Source organism: Equus quagga, chromosome 6 (genome assembly GCF_021613505.1).
Source record: "Equus quagga isolate Etosha38 chromosome 6, UCLA_HA_Equagga_1.0, whole genome shotgun sequence".
NCBI classification, from domain to species: Eukaryota; Metazoa; Chordata; class Mammalia; order Perissodactyla; family Equidae; genus Equus; species Equus quagga.
The window spans coordinates 63787397-63804884 of record NC_060272.1 but is presented as its reverse complement, the minus strand read 5'-3'; the positions used below and the strand labels follow the sequence as shown (position 1 = coordinate 63804884).

The 17488-nt window shown below is 39.4% G+C and overlaps 1 long non-coding RNA gene across 4 annotated transcripts in view; it reads left to right on the top strand.

The window, feature by feature from the left end:
* The first annotated feature begins 474 nt into the window (after positions 1 to 474).
* Positions 475 to 17488, top strand: part of LOC124240582 (uncharacterized) — a 37630-nt gene continuing 20616 nt past the window's right edge. For 2 of the 4 annotated variants that reach the window (XR_006888945.1, XR_006888944.1), the window contains exons 1-3: positions 475 to 2457; positions 3837 to 4002; positions 4265 to 4722. This is a non-coding gene — a long non-coding RNA (uncharacterized LOC124240582). The remainder of the gene's footprint in view (positions 2458 to 3836; positions 4003 to 4264; positions 4723 to 17488) is intronic. The other 2 variants (XR_006888947.1, XR_006888946.1) reach the window with 2 other exon arrangements.

Here is a 17488-nt window from a genome sequence, read left to right as displayed (position 1 = left end):
TAGTAAAAAATTTATAAAGGTGGTTAGCTGGACTATAAACATAAATGTTTGTTTTGAAATGGTTAAAGTTTTTTTTGCCTTAGAAAAAATTCAGATCATCTAAATCTCCTAAGGCAGCAATTCTGAAACTTGGACCCTCACTTGCCAAAATCCCCTTTGCTATGCCTCAGTACACCTTTAAAGATGGCACCTGGAGAAGGAAAATAAACTAAAGAAGCATAAGCATATGACCCTGGAGGTCACCTTGTCCTTAACTTGTAAAACACCGTTTGCGGCCTGTCTGACGTCAATCAGCAAAGGTTGACAGATGATTCATCTGTGTTCGTACCATTGTTGGTTCCTGTTATTGTTTTTCTTCTCACATGTTAGTTAATCATTTGTCTGAGTTAGGTTAAACACTCACAGGCTTTATTAGGCCTTTTCCTACAGTTTCATCTTGGCCAGACCCTGGGTGGAAATGCAGATGTGGGTCGGGCCTGTATTTGTGATATGAGGCCCCTCTGGTTCTCCTGAGGGCCAGTATACTGGCATGAGAGACCAGAATGAATGAATCCAGTTTGTAAAACAAAATCAGAAATAGCCATAGGTTGGAGGACAGAATGTGCCACTCTTTGCACAAGCAAACTCACCTCGGAGGTCCTATTTCTACTCTGAAATTACAGCCAAGTTTAAAATAATTCCATAATGAGCCATTGACCTGAATCCACATCATCAAATAACACGAAAGAGAGGGTAACAAGGATTTAAGGATAAACTCAGGAAGCACAGAGACCAGACTCCACTAGGATTTCAAAAAGCCAGATCTGCTTACAGAACACATTCTAACCCAAAGTTTCTGAGTCAAAAGTCACTTCTAAGATATGCAGACATGAAGGGAATCGCTTAATAAAACTCTCCTACTTCTGAGGCGGGCTGAGGCACAAACAGCAGGAGGCCTTTAGCAAGTCTTGCTTTCTTTTTTCCCTAAAATATCCTTTTTCTTAGCTTTACAGTGAACAGGAGGCACTCTGGACCTGACTTGCTTCGTCTGGGTTCTTCCTACCCGGCTGGTGAGAAAGCTCTCTGTCCTCAAACACAGAAAGAAGTCGATCTCACTCCCATCAACATGCATGTTTCTGACCCAGCTCCAAACGAAACTTCAGACCAGACTGGACTCTTTCAGAGCCAGGCCGAGCCTAGGCTGGGCCCCGCTTGCAGAAATTGCTAATGACTTGCTGGTAAGCACCCAAGTCCGAGAAGCCTACGAACACTCGAAGCAGGGCTTTGGAACCGAAAAAGAAAGTTCATCTCCTCACCATCTGGCTAGCTTTTATAATCCTTATTGCACTATGATTAATTTTTTATGCTGTAGATTTCTGCTAATTAATTGTAATTACCAAGAACAGGAAATTTCTGCGCGGCCAGATCATGTTTACCCAGAATGGCAAAGTTGGAGAACTGTTCTTTAAGAGACGTTCTTGGGATTATTGAATTTTAAAAGCTGGGTGGAGCCTCTGAGGCTGGGTCTCCCACGTAGCTGGTTAGTAGCACAGCGAAGACAAAAACACCAGCTTCCACATCCCTGGTCCAGTCATGTTTGTACCATGCCCTGCTGCCTTGAGAGCTAGTTCACACCAGAAGCAGCCACTCCTCTCTGTTTGGGTGGATTCATCAAATCCAGGATGGAATTTGGTCAAAATGTCTCATTGCATCACCATGTCACTTTGAAACTCCTAGTTCTTCGGACATAGAGTTCTTGTCCATGTGATATGAACCAATAAATTCTCTGGAAAAAAATCAGTCCAAACACTTGGCTGGTATCTTAGAGGGGGAAAAAAAAAAAGTCTGGGTGATTGAATTTTTAAAATTGAGTTAAGCAACTGTTTTTGCATTCTGTGGATACTCATAGGAACTCTAGACAAACTTGTCCAAAGCTGGGATTGGGATATAGAATTGTACGGAAATTGTGTGGCAGCTCTGTCACAGTGTCATGTGACATATGAATGCTCAATAGTCATCCTGGGTGACGGGGAAGCTCCAGGTGTTAGTCCAGAGGTTTTTAAATTGTCAAGCCACATTTTCTCTTTTGAACAGCAGAATCGTTTTTTCAAATGAACTATTTATGTGTAATATAATATTATTATAATATATTATAATATATTAATATTATTATAATATTAATAATACAGTGTAATTTTTTGTAAAATAGATTAGGACAATATTTTATGTTTAAAATGTTTCCCCTTTCTAAAAATAATAAATGAGAAAAATACAATTGTCTTAATGAACTGACGTTTGCAATGGTGAGGTATAGGAGTCGGTTTTAGTCTTAGAGCGCGGTCAGCACCTGATTCGTTTCTGTGTGTGGATTTACTGGTACCGTAACTTATTCATCTGGTGTATCAAGTGCTCAGCACAGCATCTGGCTTAAGGGAAAGACGAATGCATCAATGACTCTTAGCTGGGAGCTTCATAAAGGTAGGACCTGCATCTTAATTTGCCATTTAATCCACCCTTCCCTGAAATGACGCCTACTGCCATGCCTTTAACAAAGTAGGCATCCAACAAAAATCGACTGGATTAGGAGGTAAGGAGTTTGTACCTGATGAGGTTAACTAATGATGGTCCACTGGAGAGGTCAGGGCAGTGGAGGGTTGTGGCGAAGTCAATGAGTTCGATGGGATGCTTTAGCTGCAATGTCAGGGATGAATTAGAACCAAATGTGTCAGCTTGCTTCATACAGACTCTTCCTCCTTGTGGCGTATTTTAATTCATGACATTCTCTTGTACACGTGGTCACCAGGACACAGACATTTTTCAGCTTCTCCTCTGGCCTTACTCTCCCCCTCTTTCAGCCAGTGACAACCCTTATCATTTTCTGTCCTATGTGGCACTTTTTGCCTCTTCAGATAGTGCCTTAATCAGGTCTTTATCATCTTTCATCTGGACTACTGCAATAACGCTCTAACTCATGTCCCTATCTCAAGAATCTACCTTTTCTAGTTCATGTTGTGCTTTGTTATAAAATTTGCTTTCTAAAATCCAAATCTGGTCAGTATACTCAGCTGCTTAAAAGCCTTCAATGGCTCCTTAGTGTCTGTAGGTTAAATTTCAAAGCTTCTTTGCAGGGCATTCAAGGCCACGCTCTTCCTCCACCCCCACTCCCCCACCTCACGTGACCCTTAGTTTCCCTGCGTAGAGGATAGTTCTGTTTGGGGCCTCTGCTCCTTTGCTTGCATTATTTTTCTGCCTGAAACGCCCTTGCACACTCCGCCTTCTATGTCTGTCTCCCAGTAGACAGCACCCCCCCATCATGGCAGGTACCTTGTATCTTTTTCTCACCATTCTATTTCCAGTGTTCAGTCCATGGTCTAGCACAAAATATGTATTCAATGAATATTTGTTGAATGAATAAAAAATAAAAAGGGTGATAAATATAATTTGCATTGAATTAAAAATCAAATATATTTTCATTACTAGGAGCTGGTCTACTTAGACTGAGATTGCCCAGTTCAGTTCAGGCCCTTACACAGTAGGAAACACAAAGATTGATAAGACATAGTCTCTACAATTTAGAGAGTCAGTCTGAAATAATCGGGGCTGGCAGGAATTGTGGGAAATATCAGAAGAATGGGGCAGACTATTGAAGTAAACTCTGGCAGTGGTCTCCTTACTGGATTCCCTGCCTGTGATTTCTGCCCCCTCCAATCCAACCTGCACATGTTTCTCAGATTCACCTTCTCAAGTGCCCTTTTAGATATGTCAGCTCTCACCTTAAAAACCAAATGTTCTGTGATCTTTGTTACCTTCAGATTGAAGTCCAAACTACTTATTAACTACATATATTCTTCCTAAAGGATCCAGTCTTTGGCTGCTATGACCTGCCCTTGTGGGATTCTGTCTTGCTCCAAGGGGCTTCTTACACACCACCGGCCTGTGTTGGTTCATTCCTGGAAGGATGCTAAAAGCCACGGCAAACCTAAGGCAGCAACCCTGTCCTGGGAGCAGGCATCATCTGTGCTGGTATGTGACACCTTGCTTGTCTGGATTCTACGAGGCAGGTCTCAGTGACCCAGACCGAACTCTCTTCTATCTTATGACCCCCTTGCTGTGCAAATTGCCCCCTTATAGCACACATTCAGGACGCTTCTGCCTGCAGAAGCCTCAGGAAGGTAACTTGGGCTCTCTGTCCGGGCCTCTCCTTGTCCTACAATCAGTACCTACTATAGATACTTCTCAGCTTAACTCCATGTCTTCTAAAGTCTGCTCCTTCCCTACCCCACAGGGAAGATTCCAGCATTCAGAGCTGTAAGAATCACCCCGGAGCTTATTAAAATGCAGATTTCCGAGCCTCACCTTTGAGAAGTATGCATTTTAGATCAGCCTTCTGGCTGATTTTGGGGATTGGATTCACTGCCTGCACTTTGAGAAACATCTCGAGTGTGGTCACCCACAGTTCTTCTGCATGAAGTCATTCATTCATTCACAAGCACAGGCATTTCTTCTACAGCAGAGCTTTTATAACAAGAATTGCATATAATGGGATAAGTTAATTAAGAACAATGGATTACATCTGCTGTTAATAGTTATAAATCACTGTCTTCTAAAACCATCCAGTAATCATACTTCCTTAAGGAAAAAAACGCTGCTCGAGTCCACTCCACACAGCTGCTTGGAGAAGCTCTGTGATTTCTTGGCGCATCGGCGGATGAAAAGAAAATACGAGAAATCTGCCCTTACGTGGTAAGAGGAGAAGAAATGCCTCACTTAAACTAGATGGATGGTTGGCTCAATAATGTTTAGTTTTTCAAGTTATGCTCTTATAATTTTTTTAATTCCAATAAGAAAATAAAACTTCATAATTTCACATCTGAAACTTTGGCCCCTAAGTCCCTAATATGATTTTTGATAACTGAAGATTGATTAGGAACACAATTCTCAAAATACAGAGAAGAAATTGTATTGGTTCATTTAGCCTACTAAGTTCCAAACGCTATGATGGGGACACAATAATACACAATAATACACAGGACTTTCTTCAAGGTATTTATCAGGGTTTAGTGGGTGGTGACATATGATGATCATAATCTCCCAGATTAAAGATTAGGGGCCATGATATCATATATGGTCTTACAAATTTGGATGTGAGATTATTCTTGAAATTCCTGGACGTATGTTCCTCTTTCCACATGAATTCACAGCCTAGCCAGATTGATGTACTCATTGTCCCCAATCTTGCCCCACACCTTTCTGCAGCCTCTCTTTAGCTCATGCACTTGCCCATTCTTGAAATACCCTCGAGGCTTCTATTGTTCTACTGCGTAAGCCTAACCTTTATCCAAGATCCAGTTAATGTTCCACCTTCTTTGTGAAGCCAACCTAAACCATCTCCGACCATAATGAACTTCAGAACACCTCCATCCCTTATTGTTTCTACTCTTACTTGGTTTTTAACAGATGCCAAGGCAGCATTACAAACCTTCTTACGCACAGGTCCCTTTTCCTCAATTACAATGCTGCACAGCCCTTTGGAAAGCAGTGGTCAGGCCGTATGTATCTTTGTAGTCACTATATTGAGCCTAGCATCTGACCCTGACGGTGCTCCTTAAATTTGAGACACAAATGGGAACACGAACGTTGTCTTTATTCTTTTTTTTTTAAAGATTTTTTATTTTTTCCTTTTTCTCCCCAAAGCCCCCGAGTACATAGTTGTATATTCTTCGTTGTGGGTCCTTCTAGTTGTGGCATGCGGAACGCTGCTTCAGCATGGTTTGATGAGCAGTGCCATGTCCGCGCCCAGGATTCGAACCAACGAAACACTGGGCCGCTTGCAGCGGAGTGCGCGAACTTAACCACTCGGCCACGGGGCCAGCCCCTGTCTTTATTCTTTATTTGTCAAATTTTCTCCGTTCTTGGTCTATGTCATTGCGCAGGCTCTAAATTCTACTTTTGTTTATGACATCTAAAATTTCAATGATAGTTGTTGTCAGGTGCAAAGTTATCTCTGGTGATAACGTCTGTTTAAAACCAGGAACCTCAAACTCACGCTTTTGGGGCAAGTCAAGTAACTAAGTAGGACTGTGCCCATCCAGCTCCATGTCCTTGCCACAAGAGAATACGGGGAAAGCTAAGCCAAGCTCGTCTGTTCTGCTAAGAGCCAGCAGGGCTTAGCATGTTCACACCCCAACAGTCTACACCACTAGGGCTCTAACTTTATTAGCTCTTTTTGGTCTTTTAACTCTCTGCCATGGGCAGTTTGTTCTCTGCTTAAAGTCGTTTTGCCATGCTGACCTAAATGCAAATGTCTTGCCGGACCCAAGTGCAAAGAGCTGTCTCCAAGTCTACCCTAACCTGGGTCTACCTTTTCACACAGAGCCCGATTGTCAAATATCAGTACAATCTCACCGGGCAAGGCTTGTTGGCTCCCACCTCTGCCCAGAGTTCCATAGCCAAAGGTGCTCATCAAGTTCCAACTCTCTGCTGCCCTCAACAGGCCCATGATCTCATTGCCTTGGCCATTTAGCCTGGTTAACTAGGTGGGTTCCAGGTGAGATAAAGAAGGTCTTGCAGTGTGAAATGGATCATGTATTTTGTGTCAAGTGATTTTGTGTTTGGCAGGTAATTTTTGTTTTGGTTGTGTGTGGGGAGGTGCTTTTTTCTTGACTTACTTTATTTTTTAAATTATTTTATTGAGGTCATAGTGGTTTATAATATTGTGTAATTTCAGGTGTATATTATTATGTATCAGTTTCTGTATAGACTGCATCGTGCTCTCCATCAATGGTCTAGTTTTTATCCATCACTATACATATGTGCCCCTTTACCCTTTTTGCCTATTCCCCAACCCTTTCCCCTCTAGTAACCACTAACCTGTTCTCTTTATCTATGTGTTTGTTTATCTTCCACATGTGAGTGAAATCATACGGTGTTTGTCTTCCTCTGTCTGGCTTATTTAGCTTAATACGAATACCCTCAAGGTCTACCCATGGTGTTGCAAATGGGACAATTTTGTCTTTTTTATGGCTGAGTAGTATTCCGTTGTATATATATATATATATATATATACTACATCTTCTTTATCCATTCATCAGTTGCTGGGCACTTGGGTTGCTGCCACGTCTTGCCTATTGTGAATAATGCTGCACTGAACATAGGGGTGCATAGATTTCTTTGTATTATTGATTTCATGTTCTTTGGATAAATACCCAGTAGTGGCATAGCGGGATCATATGGTAGTTCTGTTTTTAATTTGTTGAGAAATCCCCATACTGTTTTCCATAGTGGTTACACCAGTTTGCATTCCCACTAGCAGTGTCTGAGGGTTCCCGTTTCTCCACAACCTCTCCAACATTTGTTGCTTTTTGTCTTGGTAATTATAGCCATTCTAACAGGTGTAGGGTGATATCTCATTGTAGTTTTGATTTGCATTTCCCTAATGATTAGTCATGTTGAACTTCTTTTCAAGTGCCTATTGGCCATCTGTATATCTTCTTTGGAAAATGTCTTTTCATATCCTCTGCCCATGTTTTGATTGAGTTGTAGTTCTTTTTGTTGTTGAGTTGTATGAGTTCTTTGTGTATTTTGGAAATTAACCCCTTGTTGGATATATGATTTGCAAATATTTTCTCCCAGTTGGTGGGTTATCTTTTTGCTTTCTTCCTGATTTCCTTTGCAGAAGTTCTTTAGTCTGATGTAGTCCCATTTGTTTATTTTTTCTTTTGTTTCCTTTGCCTGAGTAGACATGGTATTTGAAAAGATGCTGCTAAGACCAACGTCAAAGAGAATACTGTCTAGGAGTTTTATGGGTTCAGGTGTTACATTCAAGTCTTTAATCCATTTTGAATTAATATTTGTGTATGATGTAAGGTAATGGTCTACTTTCATTCTTTTGCATGTGGCTGTCCAGTTTTCTCAACACCATTTATTGAAGAGACTTTTCTTTCTCCATAGTATGTTCTTGGCTCCTTTGTCAAAGATTAGCTGTTCACAGATGCGTGGGTTTATTTCTGGGCTTTCAATTCTGTTCCTTTGATCTGTGTGTCTGTTTTTGCATCAGTACCATGCTGTTTTGAATACTATAGATTTATAGTGTATTTTGAAGTCAGGGATTGTGATGCCTCCAACTTTGTTCTTTTCTCTCAGGATTGTCTTTGTTATTCAGGATCTTTTGTTGTTCTGTATAAATTTCAGGATTCTTTGAACTGTTTCCATGAAGAATGTCATTGGGATGCTTATTGTGATTGCATTGACTCTGTAGATTGCTTTAGGTTATATGGACAGGTTAACTATGTTTATTCTTCCAATCTGTGTGGATGGAATATCTTTCTATTTCTTTATGTCTTCTTCAATTTTCTTTCAAATTAAGTATAGGTATAAGTCTTTTACCTCCTTGGTTAAGTTTATTCCCAGATATTTTATTCTTTTTGTTGCAATTGTAAATGAGATTGTAGTCTTAACTTCTCTTTCTGCTACTTTGTTGTTAATGTCTAGAGATGCAACTGATTTTTGTAAGTTGATTTTGAACCCTGCAACTTTGTTATAGTTGTTGATTATTTCTAACAGTTTTCTGATGGATTCTTTGGGTTTTCTATATATAAAATCATGTCATCCACAAACAGTGAGAGTTTTACTTCTTCCTTTTCAATTTGGATTCCTTTTATTTCTTTTTCTCACCTAATTGCTCTGGCCAAAACCTCCAGGACTGTGTTGAACAGGAGTAGTGAGACTGGGCACCCTTGTCTTGTTCCTGTCCTCAGAGAGATGGTTTTCAGTTTTTCCCTGTTGAGTATGATGTTGGCTGTGGGTTTGTCCTATATGGCCTTTCTTATGTCGAGGTACTTTCCTTCTATACCCATTTTATTGAAAGTTTTTATCATAAATCGGTGTTGGATCTTGTCAGAAGCTTTCTTTGCATCTATTGAGATGAGCTTGTGGTTTTTATTTCTCATTTTGTTAATGCGGTGTATCACATTGATTGATTTGTGGATGTTGAACCATCCCTGTATCTCTGGTGTAAATCCCACTTAATCATAGTGTATGATCCTTTTCATGTATGGCTGTACTCACTCTGACAATATTTTGCTGAGGATTTTTGCATCTATGTTTATCAGTGATGTTGGCCTATAATTTTCCTTCTTTGTTTTTTCCTCGTCTGGTTTTGGTATCAGGGTAATGTTGGCCTCATAGAATGTGTTAGGAAACCTTCTATCTTCTTCAATTTTTTGGGATAGTTTGAAAAGGATAGCTATTAAATCTTCTTCATTGAATGTTTGGTAGAATTCTCCAGAGAAGCCATCTGGTCCTGGACTTTCGTTTTTTGGGAAGTTTTTGATTACAGTTTCAATTTCTTTACTTGTGATTGACCTATTCAGATTCTCTATTTCTTCTTAATTCAGTTTTGGGGGGTTGTACGGGTCTAAGAATTTATCCATTTCTTCTGGGTTATCCAACTTGTTGGCATATTTTTTATTCATATTATTTTCTTGTAATCCTTTGTATTTCTGTGCTATCTGTTGTAATTTCTCCTCTTTCATTTTTAATTTTATTTATTTAAGCCTTCTCTCTTTTTTTCTTAGTACATCTGGCTAAGGGTTTGTCCGCTTTGTTTATCTTCTCAAAGTTTCTCTTAGTTTCATCGATCCCCTCTATGGTTGTTTTAGTCTTTATTTCATTTTTTTCTGCTCTAATTTTTATTATTTCCCTGGTTCTACTGCCTTTGGGCTTTATTTGTTCTTCTTTCTCTAGTTCTGTTACATATAGTTTAAGATTACTTATATGAGATTTTTCTCGTTTCCTGTGGTAGGCCTGTATTGCTATAAATTTCCCTCTTAGGACCACTTTTGCTGCATCCCACAAGAGTTGGTATGTTCTGTTTTCATTTTCATTTGTCTCCAGGTATTTTTTTATTTTTCTTTTGATTTCTTCATTGACCCAATCGTTGTTCAGTAGCATGTTGTTTAGTCTCCACATTTATGACTTTCCCAGCCTTTTTCTTGTAGTTTATTTCTAGTTTTTGTAGTCAGAAAAGATGCTTGATATGATTTCAATATTCTTAAATTTATTGAGGCTTGCCTTGTTTCCCAACACATCGTGTATCTTTGAGAATGTTGCATGTGCACTTGAGAAGAATGTGTGTTCTGCTGTCTTTGGATGAATGTTCTATATATCTATTAAGTCCATCTGGTCTAGTGCTTTTTTTTTTTTTTTAAGGCCACTGTTTCCTTTTTGACTTTCTGTCTGGTTGATGTATCCATTGATGTAAGTAGGGTGTTGAGGTCCCCAACTATTATTTTATTGCTATCAATTTCTCTCTTTAGGTCTCTTAATAGTTGCTTTATATACTTTGGTGCTCCTGTGTTATGTGCATATATATTCAGAAGTGTTATGTCCTCTTGGTGGAACATCCCTTTTATAATTATATACTGCCCCTTTTTATCTCTCATTGTCTTTTTTATCTTGAAGTCTACTTTGTCTGATATAAGTATGGCAATGGCTGCTTTCTTTTGTTTGCCATAGCTTAGAGTATCATCTTCCATCCCTTCACTCTGAGCCTGTGTTTGTCTTTAGAACTTAGATGTGTTTCCTAGAGGCAGCATGTTGTTGGGTCTTGTTTTTTAATCCATCCAGCTACTCTGTGTCTTTTGATTGGAGAATTAAATCCATTTACATGTAGAATAATTATTGATATAAGAGGGCTTAATACTGCCATTTTACCTCTTGTTTTTCTGGTCGTTCTATATTTCAATTATTTCTTTTCCTTTGTATTTCTGACTGCCATTTCAGTTTGGTGGTTTTCTGTAATGGTTTTCTCTTTAGTTATGATTTGTGGCTCTGCTCTAATTTTTTGTTTAGTGGTTACCATGAGGTTTGTATAAAATACGTCATAGGGGCCGGCCTTGTGGTCTAGTGGTTAAGTTTGGTGCTCTCTGCTTCAGTGGCCTGGGTTCAGTTCCTGGGCATGGACCTACACCTCTCAACAGTAGCCATGCTATGGAGGTGACCCACATACAAAATTGAGGAAGATTGGTAGAGATGTTAGCTCCAGGAAAATCTTCCTCAAGCAAAAAAGAAGATTGGTGACAGATGTTAGATCAGGGCAAATCTTCCTCAGTGGGGAAAAAAAAGATGTCATAGATGAGATAGCCCATTTTCTGATAGCCTCTTATCTCCATTAGCCTAAGCAGGTTCCATCCCCCTCCCCTTCCCCTTCTGAGTTATTGTTGTCACAAGTTGTTCTTTTTTGTGTTGACTTTTTGACTAAATTGAAGTGTTTATAGTTATTTTTGATGCTTTCCTTCCCTTTATCTTTTATGTTATAATTGGTTACTAACCTATTCTGATATAGAGCTGCAATTTTCTGATTCTATCTATCTATTTAACTCCTTGCTCAATGTTTCGTAAACCTTCGCTTTTTAGTTTCAGATGGGAGGGTTCCTGTCCATGTTTCTTGTAAGGCAGAACTAGTTGCAATGAGCTCCCTCAGCTTGTTTATCTGGGAAACTTTTTATTTCTCCGTCCTATCTGAAGGATAGTTTCACTGGATAGACTATTCTTGGCTGAAAGATTTTGTCTTTCAGTATTTTGCATATTTCATTCCACTCTTTCCTAGGCTGTAAAGTTTCTGCAGATAAATCCACTGAACATTTGATAGGGGTTCCTTTGTAGGTTATTTTCTTCTGCCTTGCTGCCCTTAACGTTTATTCTTTGTCATTGAATTTTGACAATTTTAGTATTATATACCTCAGAGAAGGTCTTTTTGCATTGAGGTCATTAGGAGTTATATTGTCTTCATGTACTTGTAAGTCCAGTTCTCTCTCCAGTTTTGGGAAGTTCTAAGCTATTACTTCTACAATCTCTGTGCTCCTTTCTCCCTCCCTTCTCCTTCTTGAATATCCATAATCCTTATGTTGCTTTTCCTAATTGAGTCAGATATTTTTCAAAGGATTTCTTCATTTTTTAAAACTCTTAGTTCTCTCTCCTCCTCCACTTGAAGCATTTCTATAATTCTATCCTCTAAATCACTAATTCTGTCTTCTATAACATCAGCTCTAATTTTCATGGTTTCTAGATTATTTTTTATCTCATTAATTGTGTTCTTCATTTCCAGAATTTCTGTTTGTTTGGGGTTTTTTAGAGCTTCAATCTCTTTGGTGAAGTATTCCTTCTACTCATTAATTTTATTCCTGAGCTCACTGAACTGTCTTTCTGAATTTTCTTGTAACTTATTGAGTTTCTTTATGACACCTATTTTCAATTCTCTGTCATTTAGATTGTAAATTTCTGTGACTTCAGGATTGGTTTCTGGAGACTTGTCACTTTCCTTTTGCTCTGAAGTATTACTGTAGTTCTTCATGGTGTTTGATGAATTGATCCTTTGCCAGGGCATTTGTGGTAGTATCAGGTCACAGATTCCTCCTGTCACTGCTGTGGGGGGTGGCAGGAGCTGTGTTTTCTGATCCCACTCCCTCTACTGGAAGCTGTACAGGTAGTGACGCTCTGCATTTGTGTGCTGGCCGCAGCTGCTTGGTGGGTCATGCATGCAAGTGCAGGCAGGGCCCCTGTGCTTTACCAGTGGGCGGCTTTCATGTGGGCAGGACTGCTGCACTTGGCTGGAGAATGGCTGAGCTGCTGCACTAGGCAGGAGAGGAGGGGTGCTTTCTTTCACATTCTGGCTGATCCTGCGCTTGCAGGTGGCTCTGCTGAACTGCTTTGCTTGATGAATGGGGCTCTTTTCTGAGTCAGCGGGGAGCATTCCCACAGGTGGGCCACCTTGGCACAGTGGGTGCTCCTGTGTACCAGGCTACCACTCCAAAACCACTCACACACAGGCTGAGCTTCCCCCTCCTCTTATAGTCTGACCAGCTGCTGTGTGAGGACTGTGACCTAGATCACTGCTGTTGGGGAGGGGGAGGAGTCAGCTCACCTAGTTTCATTGCTTCCCTGGGATCCAGTCCACCCACCTTCAGATGTATGGCTGGGCAGATCTCTCAGGCATCCTGTTGTGCTGTGTAGGGAATCATCTATTGGCTAATGAATATCCATTTAGTTATAACTTAGAAGGATGAGACAAAGGGAGCAGCTCACACCACCATGATGCTGATGTCACTCCTCTTGACTTACTTTCAATTACTGTAGGTACATCCTGGTTTTTCCTCCCTTCATACCCACCATCTTCTCTTTCTTCTACTTAAAATAGCAAAACCATTAAGTAGAAGTCAGTTATTTTTGTAAAGACAGTATGGTTTAACTAAAAGCATGTGACATTTGGAGTAAGACAGATCTGAGTTTTAATTCCCACTCTATTAATCACTGACTCTATGAATTTGGGCAATATTTTTCTGTTTTTTTCCTCTATAAAAGGGCATTATATGTAATAATATGCAAGCAAAACTGACTCAATACTGCTTATTTTCCCCTTTTCCTCATGAAGTATTTTCACTTTGAGTAAGGTAGCCAGTCATCAAGTTTCTTGCTATAGAAATTAGAAGTCATTGTGTGGGTGACATTTGTAATCTACTTCTCCCCTCCCCCTTGCCCTTCTTTGTCTTCTTCCATCTGTGATCTCTTAGATTCAGGAGAGAGAATGCACGTTGGGCATATGTTTAGTCAGCAACCCCAGCACTTTCTCCCTGTACTGACTAAAGGGATCTTACTTTACCTACAAGCTTGGGAACTATCCTTAGACTGTGAGGCACAACCCTTGTGAAATGTTAGTTACTGTATGAAAACTAGTCAGAGTGGTCCATCCCATTAAATAAAACTGGGTCTAGAAGGGCTCATTGGAAGGCTAGGCACTAGTTTCTAAGCATAATGGCCAAATATATGATTCTACTAGCAACATAAGTACAGGGCAAGACCTGATCTACATTGCCATTTGTTGAACTTTTACTACGTGTCAGTGATCTTACAGATTATATCATTTAATCATCAGAATAACCTAGCATATTAGGCTTTCATTCCAACTTTACTAATGAGGCAATTGAAGCCTAGAAAGGTGGCAGTAACTTGCTCAAAGTCACATAACTAATAGGTCAAATCTCAGATTTGAATTAAGGTCTGACTGGATACAAGTCTGTGCTTGTGTCAGTTGTCTTCCTCTGCCTCTTAAAAATAGGAGATCTGAGCGCCAGTCAATGGAGAGGGCACCCTGTAGGGATATAGATCTTCATTTGGTTCCACATGGAGTCACAGGTTTTGGCATCCTCATGCCCTAGGGGGGCTCCTCAAAGGTAAGTTGAAGGCTAGTTTTAACTATGATACTGTAAAATAGTAATGTCAGATCACAGCCTTTTGTCTGTTGCTGTTCCAGTGTTGATTGATAGTTTATGGTTTTAAAGATTGCATTAGTAATTCGTGCTTTATTTCTCCTGAATTAGTCTAATGCTTCAAATCATCTTGTTGTAATTCAGCATAATTATCTATAATTAAAAATAAATTCCTGTAGGGTGATAATATTAATTCCTATTCAAATCTCTTTATTTCAGTTATACTATCCACCATTACTCAACCCTTACCCAACAACTCTGAGCACTTGTTGTGGAACTAACTTTACTCTAACCAATGAGTTTATACTTTCTATACCATAGGGCATTCTCCTCCCTTTGGGATCAGTGTTCCTCTAGGCATTTGGTCTTAATAAATGTTCTTAAAGTTATTGGCGTTTGTTTGTTTGTGGTTTAATTCACTTTGAGATTCTCATGAAAGCTATGAAGCACACTCTAGGATAGACACACACAGGCATATATATACAGGTTGTGCATGGAATTTCAGGAGAATCAAGGCCCCCTAGGATCTAGCTTCTGCAAGTGGGATCCTCAGACCAGCAGCGTCAGCATTGCTGGGAACTTGTTAGAGAAGCAAATCCTTTGGCCCAACTGAATCAGAAACTCTGGGGTGAAGACCAGTAATCTGGATTTTAACAAGATTTCCATATGATTCTGATGACCAAACTTTGAGAACCAAGGCACTAGGAGGAGTTAAGATCCTTGTCTTGGCAGGATGTCATTTAATATACTGCAATTAAATGTCAGAACTTCTGAGAACAGAAAAAGTAATGGATCCTTGCTAGCTCTGAACTTGTTAGCTGCACTGGGTGTTAACAACTGCTTCGTGTTTCAGACCAAGGATCCATTTGCTCACCAGGAGCAAGGAGGAGGCTGCTGGCACTATCACTGACTCAGCTGGAAATACCGCAGGGAAATGCTCCCAGGTGCCCAGGAACATTAAAGAAGATTATAGTGGAGATAGAAATCGATGGGCAGGTCCTCTTACTGAGTACATACCCATCCTTAGATGGCTCTCCAGTCACACCTGTCCTCGACTAGGAGTCATCCTTGCCCTGAAGGCAAAGACGCTTTTTCTGGAGACTAACACTCTAATGCAGAGCCTGGGTGTGATTAGAGTAAACATAGTTTGATGCTAAGAGTTTCAAGAAGTCAACTTTTGGAGTCAATCTTTGTGTTTCTCCATGTAGGAAGTTTTACTTCTCAGCCAGATAGCTCAGTCATTAGAGCCAATCTTTTAACTACGTTTCCATGTTTAAGTTTTATTATGTGAGGAAAAATTACTTAGATTCATAAAGAAGCTCTCACCTAAGGCCTGAATCTCTCTTGAGTAAGTGCTTTGACACATGGAGTTTATTGCCCAAACTAGCCACAGTCATTTGTCCTCACCATTCGATTTCTCTTCTGACTCTTGTTCCTTCTCTGCCTAAAACCCAACCCACCATCCTCCCAAACTTAGTGCAAAGAATTTGAAAATATAGAAGAAGGTTTTTCAAAGTGAGCTTCACTGTAGATATTTATTGTAAGTGTCTGCATTTGCGTTTTCCTCTTTGAAATATGAGAGGCTTAGAGGGGCCATGTGTTTTAAATTCAACATTTCACTATTTTGGTTTAGCAGAATTTATGTTGAGTATTGCAAGTAGGGTGCTTATAAGAGTATGGAAATGGGATTATTACTTATGTTGACCAATTGACTTCTTTGTGGTCAGTGGTCAAATCTGTTACAAATTAATGTTGTTGGTTTCAAGGAAGGACCAGATTGGAGACTGTAAAAAAAAATTGAGGGCAGAGTTGACATAAGTCAAAAAAAAAAAACAGAATTGGCATGCTCTTTATATAAGCTCCTCTGCTCTGAATGCTTCTTCACCCTTCCGGAGACTGTCATGCCTCTAGGCATTCATTAAGACCCAGAATAAATACCATGGCTTCTATGTTAACACTGTCTTTTGGTGATATTTTTGTTATACACTTACAACACTGTTTGTAAATATCTGTTTCAGGTCTGTTTTCCTGGTCTTCTGTGAGCTCCTTAAATTCAAGCACTATGTTTTATAATTGTTGTGCCTGCAGAACCGATCATTGGCTAGTATATCATAAAAGCTCAATAAGTCTTCCTTGAGTCCAGAAATGTTAGCACACAAACCATTGTACTTTAGTGCAAAGGGGGCGTTGAGGATACAAGCTAAACACAACTTTGCTGAATGAGTAACTTAGTAGATCCAGTGGTAGGCTAGAGCTTCTTCTCTTAGCTCTATTGACAACTAGGAAACCAAGATCCTTTTTGACAGAGACTTCACTCCATTCCTACATTTCAGGAGATCTCATTCTCTTAAAAACAGAAGAAAATAAGAAAAGAGGCTATTTATTTGAATATTTGAATGCGACCCAAATGCTAAGGACTTTACACAAATCTAAAAATAAAAGTCCTCTGACTGTATTTGTTAATTATTTCTAATAGTTTTTTGGTGGTTTCTTTAGGGTTTTCTATATATAGAATCATGTAATCTGCAAATAGTGACAGTTTATTTCTTCCTTTCCAATTTGGATATCTTTTAGTTCTTTTTCTTGCAAAATTGCTCTGGCTAGGACTCCTAATACTGTATTAAAGAAGAATGGTGAGAATGGGAATCCTTGTCTTGTTCCTGTTCTCAGAAAAATAGCTTTCAGTTTTTCACCATGGTTTAAGACCTTGGCTGTGGGTTCGTCATATATGGCCTTTATTATGTTGAGGTAGTTTCCTTCTATATTAACTTTATTGGGAGTTTTATTATAAGTGGATATTGAATCTTGTCAAATGCTTTCTCTGAATCCATTGAGATGGTCATATGATTTTTATTCTTCATTTTGTTAATGTGATGTATCACATTGATTGATTTGCAGATGTTGAACCATCCCTGCATCCATGTTGCAGGGTACAAATCAACAGACAAAAATCAGTTGCATTTCTATACATTAACAGAGAGCTAGCAAAAAGAGAAATCAAGAATGCAATCCCATTTACAATTGCAACAAAAAGAATAAAATATTGAGGAATAAATTTAACCAAGGAGGTGAGAGACCTATACAATGAAAACTGTAGGACATTATTGAAAGAAATCCACAATGACATAAAGAAATGGAAAGGCATTCCATGCACATGGATTGGAAGAATAAACATAGTTAAAATTTCCATATTACCTAAAGCAACCCACAGATTCAATGAAATCCCACTCAGAATCCCAATGACA